This window comes from Petaurus breviceps, unplaced genomic scaffold (genome assembly GCF_028583685.1).
Source record: "Petaurus breviceps papuanus isolate PSGF00001 unplaced genomic scaffold, PetGlider_PUasm1.0 688, whole genome shotgun sequence".
Taxonomy (NCBI): Eukaryota; Metazoa; Chordata; class Mammalia; order Diprotodontia; family Petauridae; genus Petaurus; species Petaurus breviceps.
In genome coordinates, this window is record NW_027186457.1 from 6,223,039 (window position 1) to 6,246,220 (window position 23,182).

Below are 23,182 nucleotides of genomic sequence, written 5' to 3' on the forward strand. Positions count from 1 at the left end.
ATCATAACTATCAGTATTGGTACCTTATTCCCCTGACAAAGGATTAGCCAGATAAAGGCAGTTCTATAATTGTAGTGTAAGGCAGTCAAGATAGATGGTAAGGTAAAGTAATTTTCTGGAGAGTTTTGAGTCCTCAGATATAATCTTGAGTTAAAATATTAGAAGTATAGGATTAGAAGGGTACAGTCTGATTTTATATTAGTTTCTTTTTTTTTTTTCCGTAAGTAGGAATTTGTTTTCTGAAGCATTATTAAGTAATTACAATAGTAATAATAGTTTGTAGAATGTTAAATATAAAGATAACAGCAAGAATTTAGACTTGTCCTCAGGCAGTTTCTATTTGAATTACACTGAAAAAGATAAAACGAGATAATAATCATATTCAGATTTTATAGTGCACTACAGTTTACATATGCTTTCCTTAAAATTTATTTCCTTAAAAAATGTCTTTTTGAAAAATTGCTGTCATTTCTCACTAATCATTGTCTACTGATAGAACTTCCCTTTATAAAAACAAAGAACTTTGTGTTGTTTCACACTCTGGGACCCTATTTGGGGTTTTCTTGGCAAAAATGCTAGAGTGGTTTGCCATTTCCTCCTCCAGCTTATTTTACAAGGTGGGGAAAGAGAGGAATACGGGTTAAGTGATTTGTTGGATTTGAATTCAGATCCTCCCGATTCCAGGACCAGTGCTCCATCCTCTGACCACAATAGCTGCCCTGTAACAAAGAAATACAATTAGGCTAAACAAAGCAGCACATTGACCATGTCTGATAGCATAGGCTTATGTCTCAATATTTCACTACCCATCTACCGAGAGAAAAGATATTTATTTCGTTTTCAGTCTTAAGGGGTGAAGATTGATCATTATGCCTGATCTGAATTCTGAGGTCTTTTAATGTAGTTTACATGTCTTTTCCTCTCAACACCCCCTATGAAGTTTCTAGAACAAGTATTATTAGTTCAGACTTACAGAAGAGCAAAGTGATTCTCAGAGAGGTTAAATGAATGAAAGAACGATGCATCCATTAAGCACTTAATATGTTCAAAGCTCTGTGCTAGGTGTTGGGGATACAAATAGAAAAACAAGACAGTCCCTGATCTCGAGGAGCTCACACTCAAATGGGAGGGACAAGAAGAATGGAAAGTTTCAACTATAAGTCAAATGGAAAAATCACACAATACTTAAGGTGCAGCAGCAAAGTAGATGTCAGAGCCTCTTCTTAGTGCTGTTTCCCCTGACAAAATCACATCAATTTCTGATGTTGAACTATCTGACAGTTCCAAGGACTTCAGTGGCAAGAACTTTATTTTCTGAGTCTTTTGTTTCTGTGGCTGTAGCCTCTGGAGGAGCAGTTTCCAGGCTGCATCTCCAAAGGGGTGCTTTGCAGGATGATGGCTGAGGGCAGTGGGCTCTTGGATTCAAGGTCCTGAGTCATTTGCATCAGAGTCAGAGGGGACACGATCATTTATTAGTGTTACTACTACTACTACTACTACCACTCCCAACTACTACTACCACTCCCATTCCCCTGCTACTGCTACTACTACTACTACTACTTAATACTGCCAGTAGTATTAAATGACTTGTTTCAAGTCAAATAGCCAATAAATGGCAGAACCAGGATTCAAATCCATACTCTACCACACCATACTGATGTTTAAAGTTAAAAAATAAATCCTTACTTAGACTTAAACATATTTTGATTAACACTATCCACATGATATTGAGTTAAACATTACATAAATTGAGTCAAGTATTTTTATGTTGGAACCTTTAAATGTGTAACAGAAGAGGTACAATCACTTCTTCAAAAATCTGCCAATATCCTCTTATTAATCTTAATTTATAGCTCTTAAATTTAGTTAGAGTTCACAGAGGTGAAAATGCAACTGGGCCACCATGTATGGAAATAATTCCTGCATGCTTCTGATTTCTATTCTCCATGTAAACAAATGGATGACAGCAATTCATTCCTGGAGAATCAAATTGTTTCCAGTCAGTAGGAAGAAAGAGATTTATTGTCAAATGAGATTGAATTGACATGCAGTGTTACAGTTTCTTCTTCTTGTGTGTTGGTAGTTTATCATTGCATATTCTTTTAAAAAATGTTCATCAGAACATCCTGGACTACATCTGCAGACTTGGTTCAATCTTCTGTGACATCTAAGAATTTTTCTTCTCTTTTATCATCAGTGTTTTCTATCATCTCTACAGCAGATACAGGCAAACCAAATGTTTCATTGAGTAAAAGTTCATCCCAGAATTCGCCAAGTTTGTCTCATTCATTTTATCTGTTGTATTGTATATCATAGGGCTTTGGACATTGCTTACTAATGGGGTGTTTATTTTCAGGAACTGCCCAACAGAGTCTTATTGGCTTAGAATATAAGCATTTCAAGGGGTCTTGAGATCCCAAATTGTACCATCTGAGAAGAGAATTTGCTTCAGGATGCTTTTTTTTTTTTAATATTGGTCTATAGAGTAGCTTAACTGGTAGAACTAAGTTTATGATGTCTCTGAAAGTTATTTTGGGAAGATGTGGAAGATTGATGTAATTGGGGAAATTCATGAGTTTCCACTCTGATTTTATTAAAAGATGTTGAGTCTTTTATCACTTTTATTAGTTGACTATATCTCTTATTTTAGCTCTTGTAGGTTAAGAATACCAAATTTCTTTTTTTTTCTTGGAAAAATACTATGTTTATTTCTATTAAGTATGTTTAAGAACATAGTAATATTTCTTGTGGGGCAGGATAGGGGAGAAGAATGGTATGTTGCAAGATGTAAGGGCAGCTTTCTGTATCATGTGGTCCAGAATGCATTTGTGGGTGAAATGATAGTAGGTCAGCTGGAGCTCCATTTCCCTCTGCATCCTTCCATTCTCCTAACTATCTATAAAGTCAACCCATATTGTACAAGAAAAGTCTGCTGTTGTAATCTTGAAATCTTGGCCTATAATGTTAAGGGAATTTGAAGATCTCCCCTGCCCTTTAATAGGCCCATGTGACCTGCTTTGAGCTCTGAACCAGCCCACAGATTGAATCACATGGAACCCATGGTGGGAAGAGTTTACTCAACAGAGCATGAGCAGAGAGCAGGAAGGGTAGAGCAGGAAGAGAGAGGGAAGCAGAGCTGGGAGAAAGTGAGGGAGAGCTGGGAGAGAGCTGAGGCTAAGAAGGTAATGTGAGTGAAAGAGGGAGGAATTTTGCCTAGGGGAGCTTGTTTGTGGGGAGGTCTAAGAGAGGGAAGGCTTGGGGATGTTGGTGCTTTCTGGGTTAGTGATGTGTATAAACTTCTTTGTTATCATGGTGGAACTGGCTTTCTGGTATCTGAATAAATATCTTGGTTTTGTCTTTAAGGAAGGGAGTTTGTTATATTTTGTGATTCAACCCTGGAAATATGTCTGCATATTCACAGCAGCTGCTGTGGGTATTGCATTGGTGATATATGGCCAAAAGTTAGTGGATGGAGAGGGAGGCTGAGGCTGAGATAGCCACGGTAGTATAGTCAAAAGATCTGTTTGAAGTAGAGTTCCAACTTTTGTAGTTGAATGCTTGCTTATCTGTGATGACTGTGAACCAATCATTTATTTTCTCCTGAGCCTCAGTTTCCTCATCTTTTTATCAGGAGGTGAGTTGTGTGATTCATCTTCATTCTTTTGGACTTCTATTACTGTGTTGCCGAGAGTTCAAAAGTTTTTCAAACTTGGGTGTGCATGATTTTTTTGTTCAATTTTTTCAGTATGTGGTCAGTTATTAATTCCCTCCACCCACCATAGGCATGTCCTCAACTCTCGCATTCCTCTCTTCCCAGGAGAATACCAAATTTCTATGAGGTCACATGATAAATTTTTCCTAATCAAGAGTCATTACTTGTTTCCTGAGAATTTAAATCCCCTCAAATTTTTGGAAAGAAAAGCATTATATTAATGTAAAGTCATGTAGGGGCAATCTACATGTAATAATGAAAATAGCAATAATGATAGTTGTTACTCAATTTAAATAAATCACATTTAGATAACAATTTAAACTTCCTAATGTGCTTTCTTTACAATAACTCTTTCAGGTAGGTGTTACAAGTATTAGTATCACCATTTTAGAGGTGAAGAAACTGAAGCTTAAACTTACCTACAGTCATACAATTAGTGTCAGAGCAGGATTCAAACCCAGATCTCTCCGACTTCCAAGAAACAATCTAATAATTGCTAACATTCATATAGTGCTTTAAGGTTTGCAAAGCATTTCACAAATATCTCATTTGATCCTTACAACAATCCTGTGAGGTAGGTGCCAATATTATTCCCATTTTATCGATGAGGAAACTGAGACAGAAAGAAGTTAAGTGAATTGCTCAGGATCATAATAAATGTTTGAGGCCGGATTTGAATTCAGGTCTTCCTGACTCTAGGTCCAGCACTCTATGAACTGCACCAAATCTACATATGGAGGTAAAATGAGATAATGTATTTTGCAAATCTTAAAGTGGTGTAGAAATATCAGGCAATATTATTGATTCATAAATTTCTAAGTCTGTAAAACTATCCCAGAAAAGGAGACCCAGTGTTACAGTCATTAAAATCAAGGGCACTAAATATCAGACTGGTCTGGTCATGTCACTAAGACATTAACTGTTTTTTGGCTTATTATTCAACTTCATGATAACTTAGTTTTTTAAAAGGGGAAAATAATTTACATAGAATATTACTTTATCTAGGATAAGACATATTGTTCTCCAATAATTTTTCCATAGCAGTGATGATAAAAAAAAACAACTACAAATCAATGCACTTAGTCTGCTTTATGAAACAAAGATGGAGGAACATGTTGCTACTTTGGTCTATAATAGCTTTAGCTGTCTTGTCAAAAAATTAAATATTTTATTAAGAAGATCAGAGCATTTTTAGAACTGGAATGAACCATAGAGTTTATCTAGGTCAGTCACTTTATTTCATAGATGATAATGTAAGTCCAGTAATATTGTTATTTGCTAAAGGTTATATAGCTATTTAATGACAAAGAGCAACTTCAATCATGGTTTTCTGGCTCCTGGGTAAAGTGGATAAAGGACTCCCAAAGTCAGGAAGACTCATCTTCCTGAGTTCAAATCTGGCCTCAGATACTTAGAAGTTGTGTGACCCTGATCAAGTCACTTAACCCTGTTTACCTCAGTTCCTCATCTGTAAAATGAGGTGGAGAAGGAAATGACAAATTAGTTTAATATCTTTGCCAAGAAAATCCCAAATGGGGTCAGGAAGAGTTGCATGTAAACAATAGAAAGGTATTCTATGAATTTACATAATAATTCTGAAAAATTCTACTGTTTGGCCAAACTATAGTGCTTAATTATATCACATTCTTTGGAAAAGGGGTTCTAAACTCTCTCTTATATCTATGCTGATATTGTTGACTATAAACTAGGTTTAAATTCTTCCCACTATTAGAGGATTAGCTTGGAACCCTTTCATTTTAAAATTGGGAGGGTTCGCCCTCTAGAGGTCAAACTTAAAAGCGTCTAACTGCAAAATGGACATAATTATATATCCACATCATAACTAGCAACATACAATTTTAGATCTAGATAATCTTTCATTTCACTCCATTTATTTAAAAAATGAAGAATACAATGTCCAAGATGTTATACATTTTCCAAGGTCTCAAAGACAACTAGTAGCAACTCTTGTAAATAGAGCCTAGATTTCCTGACTTCAAATTTATTACTCTTTCCAAAATGCCATATAAACAGTGAAGAAAACTTTCCTCAGTTAGGTGCTGCAATTAGTAGAACTATCACTAGCAATGTGAAGGAAAAATATCAAGACAGTCATTGAGGGTTCCTGTTCTCCTGAAAAGAACAATTTTAGAAGGCAGAGCCAAAAGGATTGCTGCGATTTCTACCTATACTCACTATGGAAAGTATGATCATTTCCTGGAATCACAGAATCTCAGAGATGGAAAGGACCTCAGAGGCCATCTAGTATAAACATATTAGATGTATACTAAGATGCCATTGGCTTACAAACCACTGTAGTATAGATATAGTGGATAGCAAGCTTGACCTTAAGAATATTGAAGACCTGGGTTTAAAGTCCCATCTCTAAAATATTCTCTGGCTGATCCAATAAGTCAGCATAAGCTCTAAGTGTAACAGGCAATTCTCTAAGTTGCATAAGAGATTGCAACTAATATGCATAGGTGGAGAAAGTGTCCTCATTTGAGACTTCAAATACCACAAATCCAGTAAAAACAAAAATTGGGTTTCATGATTTAATTTTCCTCTCAAGGATGGATAGAGAAGAGACATGTGGAGATGAAGATGCTTCTTAAAGAATCATCATGATGGCTGACTAAGGTGAATTTCAATTTCAGTTCAAACTTGTATGAATTTGTGATGATACTGGAGAAAAAAAAATCCACATTTGTAAAATGTTACTCCACTGGTGAATTTGGAACTATGTAGCCGTGTTGAGGGTTGAGGTTGATCTCCCTGTGTTCCATACTAACAAAAGTTCTATAAAATTCAGTATAAGAGGATATAACAGGCCAAGAGAAATTTTATGGTCTGAGAGATGGTTATGACATCCAAGCTCAATATGTAATTATAATGTTTGATGTGACATTGAGAGTTACAAGAATTTAACTGACATAAAATAATCTGTTATATGAAAACATCATTATGGTGTTGTGTGGCAACAAGATGGATATTAAGGACAATAAAAATCAAGGTGAACTCTCTTGTCTTTCACAGAAAGAAGAATATTTAACTCTATGATGTTTCAGTCAAAAGTAATTACAACTTCAAGAAACCCTTCTTTTGACTTACTAGAAAACTTACTAAAGACCTTCATTTGGAATTTGTTGCCATGTCTGTTCTTGAATCTTCAGAGATTGTCATGAACCCAGCCATGGCAATGCAGAATGAACAGGCTTATAGATTGCTCAGACTACTGTGTTCTTTGAGAACGATGATGACCTGTAAGGGAACGAAACTAGAGTCAAGAGACAAAGGTCAAGTTTCATGGGCAACAGTCCAGTGATGTCAGTGATTTAGGGTGTTTGTCCATTTGTTGTATAGCTGAGAAGAGCATGAGCTTAATTTTGAGGATTCTAAAAGAGATGAATGGGCTAACAGTATAATTCATATCCAGGACCTACATATTTAGTTCTGCTTTAGTTTCAACTCTAGGACTGTTCTATGATTGTGGTGAATCTTATCACTGCCATTCCCAGTTCTTTTTAATGTAGATCCTAATAAAAGTTGTATTTCAAATATAAAACAAAGAAAAACAGATGGAGAAGATATGGTATTACTAATGAATCTTGGGTTTGACTATCCCTCTATCCCAGCATGCCTATGATAAAAGCAATTGACATTTATACATAGATAATAAGTTTGCAAAGCACTTTGCCTAATTCTAATTCAAGTCTTACTACAACCCTTGAGGTAATTAACATAGATATTTTCCTTTTTACATTTGAGGAAATAGAGGTTATTTCTCAGATAGTAAAGATTCAAATCAACAAGAATTTGTTAAGTAACTGTCACTGTACTAAGTGATGAGGAGATGAAGAAAAATAAAAACAGTCTCTTCTCTCAAGGAGTTTACAATCTCATGGGGGTCACAACATGTGAAGAACTGTGGACAAACAAGATGTGTACAGGACAAATTGAAAATTATTTACAAAGAAGATATATACAGAACAAATGGGAAATAATCATGAGAAGGAGAGCACTAGTATTAAGGGGTACCAGAAAAGGCTTCATGTGGAAAATAAAATTTTAGCTGAAACGAAGGAAATTAGAGAAACCAGAAGGAGAAAAGGAGGAAGAAAATTCCAGGCATGGAGGATAGCTGGAGAAAATGCACAAAAAAGAATGGAAAAGAAGGGGAAGAGAGCTACAGTGGTAGGGAGGAGGGAGATGGAAGTTGAGGAAAATTATCTCAAATAATTGGGGTATGCAAGCAGAAGTCTATGTCACCTAGGAAAAAAGGGGGGAGCAGCTGATGTTTGAACCTTACTCTTAACTGAACTGGTCAAAGGAAAGAAGAACAAATGCATGATATATAAAGCTGAACACAGCAATAAATATTTAACAGGAAAATATGAGGGGAAAGGGAGAAGAGTGAATTATAGGGAAGGCAGATTAAGGGAGGGATTAGCATAAAGCAAAACTTTAAGGATATGCAAAAATATTTATAGCATTTTTTGTGGTTGCCAAGAATTGGAAAGTGAGAGGGTGCCCATCAAATGGGAAATGGTTGAACAAGTTATGGTATATAAAAGTGAGGTAATACCATTGTGCTGCTAGTTGATGAAGGGAATAGTTTCAGAGAAACTGGAGAAGACTTGTATGAACTGATTCAGAGTGAAGTAAGGAGAACTTTATTTATAGAAAACTAACAATATTGTAAAGTTAAATCACTTTGAAAGACTTAGGAACTCTGATCAGAGTAATGGCCAACCATTGTTCCAGAGGACTAATGAACTGTACTACCCATCTCCTGATAGCAAGATGAAAGACTCAGTGCAAAATCAGAGATTTTCTTTTTTGGACATAGCCAATGTGGAAATTTGTTTCCACTGTTTCTTTGAGATGGGCCAGGGTGGCGGTGGAGGAAGGATGTGGAAAGAAGAAAATGAAGATTTTTTTGCTGATTGAAAAAAAATTAATTTAAGATTAATTAATTTAATTTCTTTGGGCCTCATTTTACTCCTCTGTAAAATCAGAGGGTTGGAATAAATGTCTTCTAACATCTCTTTCAGCTCTAAATCTATGGTCTTATGATCATTCATACCTAAATATTAAAAGAAGCATTAGAAATCATTTGGAAAACTTAATGATCGTGATGATTACTTAGACCTTCTGAATAATATTTTAATATTTTTACTAAGCAAAATGTTTCACAAATTTAAAAGAATAAAAAATGCCAAGCAGTTCAGCTACTTATACAGTTAACATTGTAGACACTTATACCACTTAAATAGCTGAATGTCTCACTTAATTTTAAACCTCCTGGGAAGTCAAATCTTTTCCAGAATCTAACAATCTAATTCAGGTACATGGAAGGAGTTGACAGGTAGATTTGTTCACTATTTTCTCTTTGTAAAATATCTCAATTTCCAAACAGCAGGTTGGGAGCAATGTGGCTTCTTTGCCTGTGCCACTAATTCCCAGTCTGGTTACCTGCAGCTTTTCTGGACAATTGCACATTTAGGGGCTGAGTGGGTGCCTTTTTATAGCCCCTTAGGCCCCAACTGAAGATGTGCTAAGGGCTGATTGGATCTCAGTGGGTCACTCTATAAGAATCACACATTCCAGGTGTTCAAGACAAACCTTGCATCTGTAGTCAGGACATGAAATTGACTTGAAACTACCTGAGCACCCAAGTCACATATATAGATAGCAAGGAGGAAAAGACAAATTTCCTTTACTGAGAACCATGTTAATGGGTCACAAGTCATTGTTGCCACACAGAATAGCACTTTCTGCTATGTTCAGCAGGAGCTGCCTACAGTTTAAGGGTGATTTCAATCAAATGGATGATCTCTCTTTCTGTCTGTATACAAACACATATATCCTCATGAGGCCATTTAAACAAAGCTAATCATTGCCCAGTCTCATTCCTTGCCCCCACTGCCCTCTAATGGTTAGGATTTGTTCATCTCTGTTTATGTGAATGTATGTAGGTACTCACAGATGTTAATGTGATCACTAAACCTATCTACTCATATGATTATTTGGGATGCATTCTATGTTTGAGAGTTAGGTCAGCTGGCATTTGTATTCTTGCACATTAAATTAAAAACATAGAAGAGTTATTTTCCAATATAATTCCTTTAATAAAGAAATAATTATTATTTTAAAATCTGAGCACTTAGTAATTGTAAGCTGTCGGCATCACATTGATAATAAACATCCTTAAAAAGGAAACAGAAATATCACTAAAAAAGACAGTTTCCCCAAACCCCAATATTCCCTTCCCCCACCAATTCTGTAAATTTTCTCTTTATTCCTTCTTTTTCTCTCTTACAGGGTAGTACTGCTGATCTAATCTGGGTGGGGCAGGAAATCAGTGTCCAGTACTAATTGAATGATACATATTTCCCAATCTAAAATAAAACTTAGTCTCGGGCCTGGGAAATCCTCTGATGTCCTTTCACCCTATTCTCCCCTGGTCGACCCTAAAAGGAGCCAAGAGAGTTCCTCTGACGTTAGTCACACTAAGAAAATAGCGGTGGAGAGGAAACATTTTTAAAATGGAAATGATTTCACCTTGCATAATGATGCCTATTTCGCCTTGTACGGATTATGAACTATTTAGAAGAGAATGGCTGAGCAGGTGATGCAGGGAAGACCAGCCAGCTTCGGTTTCGCCTTCGCGGAGGAGGTTTGCATTCAGAGTTTCACTGTCAGATTCCTTTTCATCAGGGCAACTGGCAGCCCTTGCTTCACCTTTGCAAGGCTGGGTCTGCCGAGCAGTGTCTGCTGAGAACTTGAAATCCCTCCCATAAAGGGCGGATGGGTTCGGCACCGCTCCACCAAGCCCTCAACAGCTGGAGAAGTTATGGTGAATGCTTCTCAGAGCCAACAATCCTTTGACGCACTCAAATCGACAGAGGGAGATAAATCTAGCCCAGTAGACAGGCAGAGTCGAGAAATGCCTGACAGTCAGAGGAGGAAGAACGAATTTCCTGCCTCGTAGGGATGTAGAGAAGCAAGAGGGAGGTTGTTGACTCTCCAGTGCTTGTATTTCTCCAGAGTGATGGATAGCATAATATTTGTGAGAGTGGGGGTGGGAATTAAACACGAGATATATGCAGGAGATTTGTCAGAATACTGACTTCAGCACTGGAAACGTGGACAGCTACTACCATTGTTCTCTTGGGAATTTTTTGTTTCACTGTAATAGGTATGTAGATTGGGCGGCTCTTTCACTTGAAGCTTAACTACGTTCCTTTATTTTATTTTATTTTATTTTATTTTATTTTATTTTATTTTATTTTATTTTATTTTGTAGAGTGTTGCCTGCTAGCTATGATGCTTAGTTTTCACAAAGCTAAAATTGTGTGCGGATGTGTTTCAGGAGTAAAGTGGTTTCCATTCTTAATCCAGGCACAAGTGGGAGAACGCAATACTGTGAATAGTTTTGAAATCTTCCACTAAAGTCTTTCTCCAGTGCTCCATTGTGGGGTGGAGATGAACCAGGGTTTCCTGAAGCAAAGCATGAATTCTCCTACATTTAAGTCTCACTAGGCTGGAAGGGCTTCAAATTTGGACTGACATATTAGTCTAATGAGTACTGGTCTAGCTAAGTTCATAGACTCTCATTATCACTACATTGCTCACCAGGTGATGATCTTTTTTCTTTCATTTTCTTTTGAGTCACATCAATTAGTGAAGCTGCTTATGCAGTTGTGGAAGAAGATCACAGATTTATGAAATGTTTTTTTTTCTTATAATAAAGGGTCCATTCTTGATGGCTAAATATTCTGGAACTCAGACTTTGACTTCAGCATTCTCTGATAGCTAAATCTTAACTAGCTGGTGCAAGAATGGTAAGTAGCTTTGGATTTTCCAGTTCTCTTCCTCCCAACCTGCAAACTCCTAACAGTTTTGCAGTTTTTTTCTGCCACTTCCCTACCCACTTCCTGAAAGTAAATATCAAAAGGTATAGAATTGTTTTTTAAGCAATTTACTGTTCCTCCATATTTTTATCTATGTGTTAAAAGACCCAGGCACTGATTTAACCTAGAGAGGAATTTCTTAAAGAAGAAATATGAACTTTTCCTTTCTCTATTTCCCCAATGTTCACTGCTCACTATTTTATTTGTGGTACGATATAATGATTGAAATCTAATACATAATTCAAGCAGAAAGGAAAAGTGTTCCTAGGTAAAAGCAAGAAAAAATGAGTCCATCTGACATTGCCAGACTGAGACTCTATTGCAGATCTGTCAGTATTTTCATCACTACTCTAATGTTTTCAGAGGTTAATAACTTGACAGTAAAAATTCTCTTGGCTTTTCAACACCAACTTAAAAGGGAGGAAAATCACTTGGGCCATGTTTTGGCAACAGGAACACATATGTTCATGTCACAAGGCTCTTCTATAATTTATAAACATAATCTTTTAAATTTTGCACCTTGAAAGATTTGAGTATAAGGTGTCAGATGTGATGCTGTAAACAAAGCATTCATTGTTCATGTAGCTTTGAGCATGAATGAGAATGCTGTGTATACATCTTGCCATCATTTGGGGGCATGATAAATAGATATCATAGGAAGTATCAAAGACATATTTAATAACTTTGTTGATTTATATGCTTCTGGAAAATATATTTCTTGTTGTACTGACTTTAGAATAGAGTTATTAGGGGCTATTGAGAAAGATAGCCATATGTCAGTACTGCATTTGTACATTCTTTTTATGACATAACATAAAAGTTTGCAAATGTGTATGTAACAGAGATAGGAAAAATGAATCCCAATGCAGAATGGTTCCCATATGTGTGAGAAATTTTGGAGATTCCCATTTTGTCACAGAAATGATGATTTAAATTTAATTTGATAAGGGTATTTCACAGTGAAGAAGGGAATTTTTGGCTTTTATTTTTATAATTATTTTCATCTAAAAATGAGGAGCATGTTTCTAATAAAGTTGCATCTTTCATTTTTAGCAGCAGGAAATCCTGAGTCAAAGCGGAGATCGACATTTACCAAACAAATTCTCTTCACAGAGGACTTAGGATCATAAATTCAGGGACTTTTGAGGTCATCTAATCTACTCTTATAATTTTGCAAAAAAGCGTATTCTTCAATTTGCTAGAGAATGAATTGCCCAAAGACACAAGGATAAAACATAGAGCTAGGATCTGAACCCAGTTCTTTCTATTCCCAATGTAACACCATTTTCCAGGTGCCACATTGCTTCTCAATGTGCTTTAGTTCTATTGGATTCTTTGGAAGGCTATGTGCACTCTTTAGGTCAGGAGGAACATACTGAGTCAATTGATGTAGTAACATATGAATCACCCCCCAATCACCTGAAGGAGTTCACGCAGCTTCTCTACATAGCTCTCAATTTTACAGGGAGTAGTACTATGGGCACTGAAAGAATCTAGCTTTTCTTTCTTCCAATAATTGTGTTTTATTTCTGATGTCTAAATGATAAGAAAGGACAAAGACAGAGCAGTAAACTTAACTAGACCTTCATTAGTGTTTCAGTAAGGTTAGAATTTTGGCTGCAATTTCTGATTTCTGGATACCATATGTATAACTCAGAATTAAATGAGTGAATGCTTAAAGCTTGGGTAAATGTTCTCTTTCTACCTGTTTCAAGTATGGATTTTAAAATGCCTATCTGAAGTCCTTGATTCCAGAAAAAATATATTAAAGAACTCTGGGATAATTACAACTGAGGTCATTTTGAGCTTAAACTTTTCCATTAGAAAGTAACTTAAGTAGAAAGGTAGCTAGCTAAATAAATATAAATAATATAGAAGGAGGAAGAGAGAACATTTGCTTACTATGGACCAAGTATTGCACAAAATCAGTCTCCACTCAAAGGATTTACATTCTAATGAGGAAAAACAGCTAATGGGATAGCTGTAAAGTGGGCTGGGTGGGGAATGGAGGAGGGTGGTAGCTGCTAGGAAGAAAGGAAGCAGTCAAGGAAGAGGAGGAAGAGAGAGAAAGGAAGAAGAAAGAGGAGGAAGAAGAGGGGTGAATTCTGGTATGAGTGAGGTGAAACATGGCCAGGGTTCTTTCTGAAATGGTGATCTTATGTAGAAGGCCCCCAGCATTTCCTTAGGAGGGAGAAGAGCCTCAGGGTAGCTGTTTTTCCATAGTAGAAACTGGTGGTTCAGAGGAGAAGCTGAAGTCCAGAGAATGAACCCAAGTATGAGTCAAATTTATAAAGTTCTTCTCTGTATCTTGTATTCTAGGAAGTTTATTTTGGACAGCTGACAGTGGAAAACCACATTGTTGTTCAGTCAGAGAAAGAGCTTCAATGGGAAGCCAAGATTCTTTATTTTCATCTTCTTTGATTGAATCTCTTCTTAATAACCAGGATTTTTAGTACTCAGAAAAGGGTAACTTTCAGTGTAATGTGGACAAGTCAGAACGGTTTTCATTTTGGCTTGAGTACTGGAAATGAACCAGATTGATCTAGATAAGCAAATGCAGAGATTTTTGAAATATAACATTTTGTCCTCTGGAAAGTATGATTTTTAATAAAAATAAAACATTCAACCTCAATGATTCTGGTCCACCTCTCTTAGTCTGAGCTGAAGATCATAGTATTTAAAACTGGAATTGACCTTTGCGATCATTAAGTCTAGCTTTCTCATTTTATACAACATTTAAGCCAAAGAAGGGAAAGGATTTACCTAGCATCACGTAGGTAATAAATGAGTCGGGGAACTAAACTTCAAACCCAGCCAGGTTTTCTGACACCTGAGCCAGGGCTTTTGGCATTATACCCGAGTTCCCTGGCACAGACCCTCTCCATGTGAGAAGTGGATGGAAATGAAACAAAGAGCATAGTGATAAATATCTTTGGACACAAATGTGTGGACGGCATTCTCTTTTGCACATGTGGATTACTGGGACAAAATATAACACATGCAGGCTCTTAAGTGTTTTTATTATCTGTGAGCACCTGGCTATGGTACCTGCATCCCAGACAAAGTCTGATTGTCTGCTCTTGGTCTGTTTCTATTCCAACTCTTCTAGTTTTTAGTAGCTCCCTGGTAGGCTCCTGGATTCCTCTCAAGGGCTCCCAAAGCCCTTAAATATCTGCTAATTTGCAATATAGAACACACACATATAGTATATGTTCTATGTGTCTGTACCTATATATACACAATATACAGTTATACAAATACATACATACACACATTGCAGATGGGATTTCATTAATGTAGGGAACTCCTAGGGCAGCTGGGTTGTGCAGTGGATAGAGTGCTGGGCCTGGAGTCAGGAAGACTCATCTTCCTGAGTTCAAATCTGGCTTTAGACACCAACTGTGTGACCCTGGGCAAGTCACTTAAGCCTTTTTTGCTTCAGTTTCCTCTTCTGTAAAATGAGTTGGAGAAGGAGCAGAGACAAAGAAAACCTCAAATGGAGTCATGAAGAATGGGATGTGAGTGAAATGACTCAACAACAGTAACAAAAGGAACTCCTGGTGAGGAAATGTCATTTACCAATGCAGATCAATACTTACTCTTCAACTTAAAGTCTTAGAGAGTTTCCTAGAGATCCCTTGCTTGAGGTCACTTGTCCAGTTGGTGTTAGAGGTGGGACTTTTGAATCTTTTATGATTCCAAAGTTTACTCTATCCTCAATACTACACAATCTTTCACTTCTTATGTTTACTTATGTTGATACTCGGTATTAAGTCAATTCAAATGCAAATAATTACTAAGCAAGTTCAGTCATTTGTATTGATATTTAATGTTAATTTTTAAAATAAACATTTAAAATAACCTTTTAGGCATTCAAATCCTCTTGGTAACAATTTACCCTAAAAGGAATCCAATGTATGCATGCAATACCAACATGAGCACATGCCAGAGATAGGAAAATGATTTGCTGTGGTTACAATCTTTTCCTTTTCTGAAACCTTTTGCTCATTGTTGCTACTGTGTGGTTCCCAGACAACAGAAACTTGTGTCCCAGCATGCCTAAGGATTACATCTCAAGCTTCTACCTGGACTTGGGTGTCCCTATGTACTAATACACACATTATGATTTTGTGATCATTTAGTTTGTGATGCAGCCAAAGTATTCACATTACTTATTTCTCTTAGTCTGAAGTGGAAGATTCCAATTGGTTTCTATTTAATGAGTATATATTGAATACACATGCTGGTATTTTCTGCTACAATGATTTGTATTGATTCCCAAAGCAAATCAAAACTTAATGTTTCATGCTCTACAACACTCATCCAAATAGTATACAATGTAAAAGAGAGAGCATAAACACAGATTGAGTGGGCAGTTTTGTACTACTGTGTTAATGATTTCTAGATTCATGCATATAAACACCTCCCAGTTCCCCCTTTGCTCTCTCTCTCTCTCTCTCTCTCTCTCTCTCTCTCTCTCTCTCTCTCTCTCTGCTTTTTGGAGGGGGAAGGCAGGGCAACTGGGGCTAAATGATTTGCCCAAGGTCATGTGACTAGCCATGTGGCTAGTGTTAAGTGTCTTGAGGTTGGATTTGAACTCAGATCTTCCTGACTTCAGGGCTGGTGCTCTATTCACTGCGCCACCTAGTGGCCCCCATCTGTGTCAATCTCAATTCTTCATTTGAAAAGTGATTTTTAGTGAAAGTCTGCACATTTTACCCCCACCCTCCTTAATAAATTGCAGTGGCTTACCTATTGCTCTCAGGACCAAATATAATCCCCCTTTTGTCTTTCAAAGCCCTTCATAACCTAGTCCCTTATTACCTTTCCAATTTTCTTATTCTCTACACCCTTCCACATAAGCCATGATCCAGTGATACTGACTTCCTTGCTGTTCCTTGCACAAGAAACTCCATCTCCCAAACTCCTTTGCATCTTCACTGACTGTGCCCTATGTATGGAATGTTCTTCCCTTCTATGTCCATCTTTGGCCTTCCTTCGTTTCCCTCAAATATCAAGTAAAATCCAATAGGGAATGGCAAATGTAGTAGGATGTATAGCAATTAAATGAAATAAAAAATAAGGGATCCATATTTTCTTTTCTCTAGATAAAGTAGTGATTCTCTACTTCCTTCTTCACTCTTCTCCTGGGTAAAAATGTTCTATCCTTCCTCTAATTTCTCATAACATTGTCCCTAGGATCCCTACTTTATAATTCTTTCATTCTTCATTGTATATATTTATTGGCATACATATCTTTGCCCATTAAATTACAACATCTATGAGTATCAGGTCAATGACCACTTTTAAAATCTAAATATCTGGCATATAATAGGTACTTAATATATCTTTATTGACTTTAATTAAATCAGGAGGTAAAAAAAAAATGTGTTATGTGCTGGACAAGAAAAAGAAACCAAAAGGCAAATTAGCAACTAGGGGTGAGGAAAGAACAATTTGCAACAGATATTTGGCCCTAGCATCCAGAAGGTTGCTTAATACTAACCTAGGTTCTCTTTAGATGCTTTCAGTCATGGACAGGAATGTGGGTAGGTCTGAACTCACAAAATGGGCAAGAGAGAGTGTCTACCTGGAGGGAAGATCAGAGGGTGAGGTGGTTCCTGACAACTTCATGTAGATGGAACTGGAAAAATGCCGAATTTTGTCCCTCCCATCTTCAAGCTATACTTTTCCCAGATTCTCATCCTTTTATCAAGGAAGGTAACTAGCTATGGGCAGCATTATCTTTTAGACCGATATGCAGAAACCTTTGATGCTTACCATAAGCCAAAGCTACTGCATAACCCCCTTTTCTTGATGTTTATTTTATCTGGCTCACATGTGCTACATGGATGCATGGGTTTTATGCATTTTTTTAAAAAAAGATCTTTCCTGGAACTTCTCATACAAGAACTCATGTGAGAAAGGAATGAAGATAGACCAAGACCATCAGTCTAGTTAAGACAGAGTAGCATGAAAGATGCTGCAGGTGGAGGTTTGCCAGGGTTATAGTCAGTTAATATATGGAAGAACAAGCAAGTTCCCTAGAGCAAGAAAGACAAGGAAGGCAGAGACTGGAGGTCAGCTAGGTTAAAAGAACCCAGTAATTTCTTTGGTTTTAGGTGAAAAGGTAGCTAACACCAAAGAGGGAGGAATAAGAGTAGCACTTAAGATTCCAAAACAGAGACTTTTTCCTTCCTAAAAGTTAAACACAAGAACTATTAAAAGAGTTATAGCCAAGATTTTCACTTACAGGAAATTTGGGGAAAAGACTCAATTCTGCAGTGATCTGGATAGAACATGCACTATTGGCTGTCTGCCTTGGTCAAGTAATTGTCACCTATGTTTAAAGTGCAATCTGGCTTCCCTACTAAACGAAAAGTTAAAGGAGTTCACGGGATGCTCCTTCACTTTCTGTGTTATTAGAGAAAGAGAGTTATTTAAATTTTTAATTTTTAAAAATTATAGCAATGTTTCAATGTAAAAATGAAGAAGAAAAGGCATCTAAAGAGGCAGAGAAGCCTGATCAGTGTGAGGAGGCTGGAGGAGACACAAAAGAAAGGGAAGAACAACCGAGCACTTGAATTTAAGCTTTAGACATGAGGTAGATAAAGACATAGAAGCATGCTTAGTGAATCTGCAGATGACACAAAGCTAGGGGGCTAAATCAAATGTTGGATATCAGAGTTAAGTTGAAAAAAAAAACCCAATGGACTAGAACATTAGATAAAATCTAAGATGGAATTCAATGAGGAGAAATTAAGAAGTTTTGAACTTAAAAAAAATCTTTTATTTATTTATTTTTAGTTTTCAACATTCATTTCCACAAGATTTTGAATTACAAATTTTCTCCCCATCTTTTCCCTAACCCCACACCAAGGTATCGAGCCTACTGAATACCCTTTACTCTAATATGCTCTCTCTTATATACTCCCCCATGCCTCCTAACTTTCTTTTTTTTTTTTTCCAAATGCTTTATTAACTTCTGGTTTACTTCATTAATTTCTGCCAGATTTTGGGTTATAAATTTTCTCCCTCTTTTCCCCTACCCACTTCCCCAAAATAGCAGTCCCCCAGGATATCCCCTCCTCTTATTTCCCAATTACATGTAAAATAGTATTAATAATGGTATATATATACATATATGTGTATATATGTATATATATATATATATATTTAAACATTTAGTTTTAAAACTTTGTATTCCAGATTCATTCCCTTTCTCCCTTGTCACCCACCCTTACTGGGAAGATAAGCAATTCAATATAGGTTATACATGAGTGGCTAATGCAAAATAGTACCATAGTAGATATATTGTAGAAGACTGATTATATTTCCCTCCCTCCTATCCCATCTCCCACTTGATCTATTCTCTACTTTGGTCCTGTCCCTTTTCAAAAGTGTGTGCTTCCAATTTCCCTCCTCCCCAGCCTGCCCTCCCTTCCTTCATCCCCCCTCTCATCCCCTTTCCCCCTAGTCTCCTATAGGGTGAGATACCCTATTTAGTCTGTATGTCATTCCCTCCCTGAGGCAAATTCAATGAGTATAAGGTTGACCCATTCCCTTATGCCTTCCTGTTCTTCCCCTCCATTGTACCCATTTTCCCTTGCCTCTTCTATATGAGCTAGTTTGGCCCATTCTGTCTCTCCCCATCTCCTCTCATTATATTCCTCTCTCAACTCTTAATTTCACCTTTTAAATATCATCCCTTCTTATTAAATTGGTCCTGTGCCCTCTATCTATGTATACCTGTAAACATATATATACACATTCACATATGTAATCATATGCTTATATATCCTCCGATAAAGACTCTCTATGTATATGTGTATATATATATTCTCTCCAACTATTTTCTTTCTGAGAAAAGTTTTATCAGTTACAATTATCGTTTTCCCATGTAGGAATGTAAATAGTTCAACTTTTATAAGTTCCTTATGATTTCTTTAACCTGTTTACCTTCTCATGCTTCTCTTGCTTCTTGTATCTGAATGTCAAATTTTCTATTTAACTCTGTTTTTTTTCTTCAAGAATACTTGAAAGTCCTTTATTCCACTGAATGACCATATATTCCTCTGAAACATGATACTCAGTTTTGCTGGGTAGGTGATTCTTGTTTTTAATCCCAGCTCCTTTGACCTCTGGAATATCACCTTCCAAGCCCTTTGATCCCTCAGTGTAGAAGCTGCCAGATCCTGGGTTATCCTGATTGTGTTTCCACAGTATTGAAATTGTTTCTTCCTGGCTGCTCATAATATTCTCTCCTTGATCTGGGAATTCTGGAACCTGGCTATAATATTCCTAGGAGTTTTCTTTTTGGGATCTTTTGCAGGAGGTGGTCAGTGGATTCTTTCAATCTCTATTTTGCCTTCTGGTTCTAAAACATCAGGGCAGTTTTCCTTGAGAATTTCTTGGAGGATGATTTCTAGGTTCTTTCTTTGATCATGGCTTTCAGGTAGTCCAATAATTTTTAAATTATGTCTCCTGGATCTATTTTCCAGGTCAGTGATTTTTCCCATGAGATATTTTACATTGCCTTCTATTCTTTCATTTGTTTGTATCTGTTTAACAGCATCTTGATTTCTCCTCAAGTCACTAGCTTCCCTTTGCTCCATTCTAAATCGGAGGCAATGATTCTCCTCAGTGAGCTTTTGAGATTCTTTTTCCATCTGGCAAATTCGGATTTTTAAGGCATTTATCTCTTCATTGCCTTTTTGAGCCTCTTTTGCCATTTGAGTTAGTCTGTTTTTTAAGGTATTATTTTCCTCAGTCAGGCTGTTGACTCTCCTTTCATAATTTTCTTGCATTGTTCTCATTTCTCTTCCCTATTTTTCCTCCACTTCTCTTATCTGCTTCTTAAGTTCTTCTATGGCTAGGCGGGCTAAATCAAATGTTGGATATCAGAATTAAGTTGAAAAAAAAACAATGGACTAGAACATTGGATAAAATCTAAGGTGGAATTCAATGGGGAGAAATTAAGAAGTTTTGAACTTTCAAAGATGTTGGAGTTGTGACTAGATAGCAATTTGTCTGAAAACTATATTTGGATATTTTCATATACTGTAGGCTCCATGTGAGTCACAAGTGTGATATGGAAGCCAAGAAAGCTAATGTGATCTTAGTTTGCCATATGAGAGGTATGTTGTCTAAGATAATAATATAAAGGCAGCAGGAGCAGTGGATGGAGTAAAGGGCTTGCAGTAAGGAAGGTCTGGGTCTCTAATAATGATTTGCTCTATGACTCTGGGCAAGCCATCTAACCTATGTGTGCCTCAAGCAACCCTCTAGGACTTATCTACTAAGCCCTGTGATCTTTCCAATCCTTGTTTGTATTGGGGAGGGAGAAAGAAAGGGAATAAACATTTATGTAGCTTCTATTATGTACTAAGTGCTTTACAAATATTATCTCATTTGATCCCTGGAGTTCCCCATGCAGGCAAAAATCATAGATCCTTTATGCTTTTGTCTGTGTCATATAGTACTGGAGAAGTGATAGTGCTATGGTGTTTTGCTCTGCTCATCCCGCACCTGGAGCCTTCTGTTTACTTCCAGAGAGGACTTTTTTGTTAGTTAGATGGAGCACTGTCCAAAGTCTGTCATGGTAATTTATTCACTGTGTCATTGTAAGCAAATCATTTAACCTGTTTCCTCTTTTGCAAATGCAGTGCATCATAACTCCTTCACTTGTGTTTCAGGGCCATTGTGAAGATCAAATAAGACAATGGATTTAAAGTTCTTAGCAAACCTTGAAGCACTGCTTAGGTGCCAGTTTCTGTTCATGTATTATCATTCAACTGTTGATTCTATAACATGTGTGACCTTGGAACTAGTTAATAAAACTCCATGGGCCTCTTATTCCACACCAATCAATCAATCAACCAATCAATCAACATTTATGAAGTTCCTACCATGTGCCAGTCACTATGCCAAGTGCTGTACATGTAAAAGGTAGAGATTATGATTGCCTTGGAATAAAAGCAAAAGGTGGTTCAGAAGGACCTTAAGTAATGCATCAAAAAGAACAAGCATGTCCTCAAAGCAGAAATGGGAGAAGGTGCCTCTTCCCCCTTTGTTGATGAGGTAAAGGGTCTGTTGTTGTGGAACACTGTGTGTAACATCATTTTTTCCTGTATGTGTTGATTGATTTTACTGAATTTATTTTTCTCTTTCTCTTACAGGTCTTGTTATAAAGGGTGATTTTCTGGAATGGGGGCAGGCTAAAAGGACAAATGAAAGTTATCAATAAAATCTATTTTTAGGGATTTGTAGTATGATTTCACTGATGTAGCAGACACCCCAATGAGGAAACTCCTTTTACCAAAGGATGTTGACTGTTAGAGTCTTTAGAGTTAAGAGATGAGAATTTCAATGAGTTGTCCAAGGTTGCACAGCCACGTCTTAGAGGTGATACTTGGAAAGAATATTCTGGTCATAAGACAGAAACCCTTCTGCTCAAAATATTTAATAAAATCATCTTAGCTGGGTTCCACTAGATGACATCAAGCTTGCTGGCAATGAAGGTGCACTCAGTTGTTCAGGCTAAGGATACAGAAACTGCTCCTAAAGTCGATAGTCTATACTCTAAACAATTATAATATCATCATACATATTTAAAACAAGTTATGTGGTGTAGTAGATGGAGAGTCTATCTCATAGCCAGGAAGACCTGGGTCTAAGTATTACCTCTAATGCCTGACTGTATGACCCTCCACCTCCATCTCCAAGAATCCTGACCTTCCTTCAAGGCTTGGCTCAGGTATCACCTCCTATGAAAAGCATCACTTACCCCAATCATTAATACCCTCTGCCACCTTAGTTTTCCTTGGGTTGTGTGTTTATTTGTATAGATGTTGTAGCCTTCTAGTAAGATTCTCAGTTGAATCTTTCCTGAGTATAAGATAGGTACTTAATAAATGCTGTTGAATTGAATTCTCAAGGTCTGTCTTTAATCTATTATTCTTTTGTATGTTTCAAATTCATTACTCTGTTTCATTATCTTGTAAAAGTATATAAATATTAGAGCCAAATTTCTTAATGCACTACTGGTGGATAAGAAGACCTGTCTTTTCAAAATCAAGTAACCTCTACAATGTTTTCATTGTTTAGCTAATAATTCAATCATCTAAACACATCAAGGTTCACAACAATAATAAATAATAATAATAGCTACTATTATTATAGCACTTGGTTTTCAAAAGACTTCACATATAATCTCATGTGGCTTTCACAATAACTTTTCTCTTTTAAATATATTTTTATTTATTGAACTAAATATTTCCAATTACATGTAAAAACATTTTAACATGCATTTTTAAAGTTTTTAAGTTCCAAATTCTCTCCCTCCCTTTTACACTTCTCCCCTCCTTGAGAAGGCAAGCAATTAGTAGTGATTATACATGTAACGTAACACAAAATATTTCCATATTAACCATGTTGCAAAAAAATTACAAAAAATTCCAATAGAAATATAGAAAGTTAAAAACCTACACTTCAATCATCATTCAGAGTTCATCAGTTCTCTCTCTGGAGACGGAGAACATTTTTTCATCATGGG

At 36.7% G+C, this 23,182-nt stretch overlaps 2 long non-coding RNA genes across 4 annotated transcripts in view; one reads left to right on the plus strand and one right to left on the minus strand.

The window, feature by feature from the left end:
* Positions 1–290: 290 nt before the first annotated feature.
* LOC138174340 (uncharacterized) lies at positions 291–10,411 on the minus strand. 2 transcript variants are annotated; one of them, XR_011171677.1, is made up of 3 exons: positions 10,277–10,411; positions 6,836–6,973; positions 291–719 (listed from the first exon to the last, which is right to left on the minus strand). It is a non-coding gene; the product is annotated as an uncharacterized lncRNA (long non-coding RNA). The 2 variants fall into 2 exon arrangements; XR_011171678.1 differs by having other exon boundaries at positions 6,824–6,973.
* A 191-nt stretch (positions 10,412–10,602) lies between these two features.
* LOC138174339 (uncharacterized) overlaps positions 10,603–23,182 on the plus strand; it is a 117,087-nt gene continuing 104,507 nt past the window's right edge. Inside the window, exons 1-3 of one of the 2 annotated variants that reach the window (XR_011171675.1) lie at positions 10,603–10,913; positions 11,469–11,559; positions 12,682–13,941. This is a non-coding gene — a long non-coding RNA (uncharacterized lncRNA). Of the gene's footprint in view, positions 10,914–11,468; positions 11,560–12,681; positions 13,942–23,182 lie in introns of those variants that run through there. The other variant, XR_011171676.1, reaches the window with a different exon arrangement.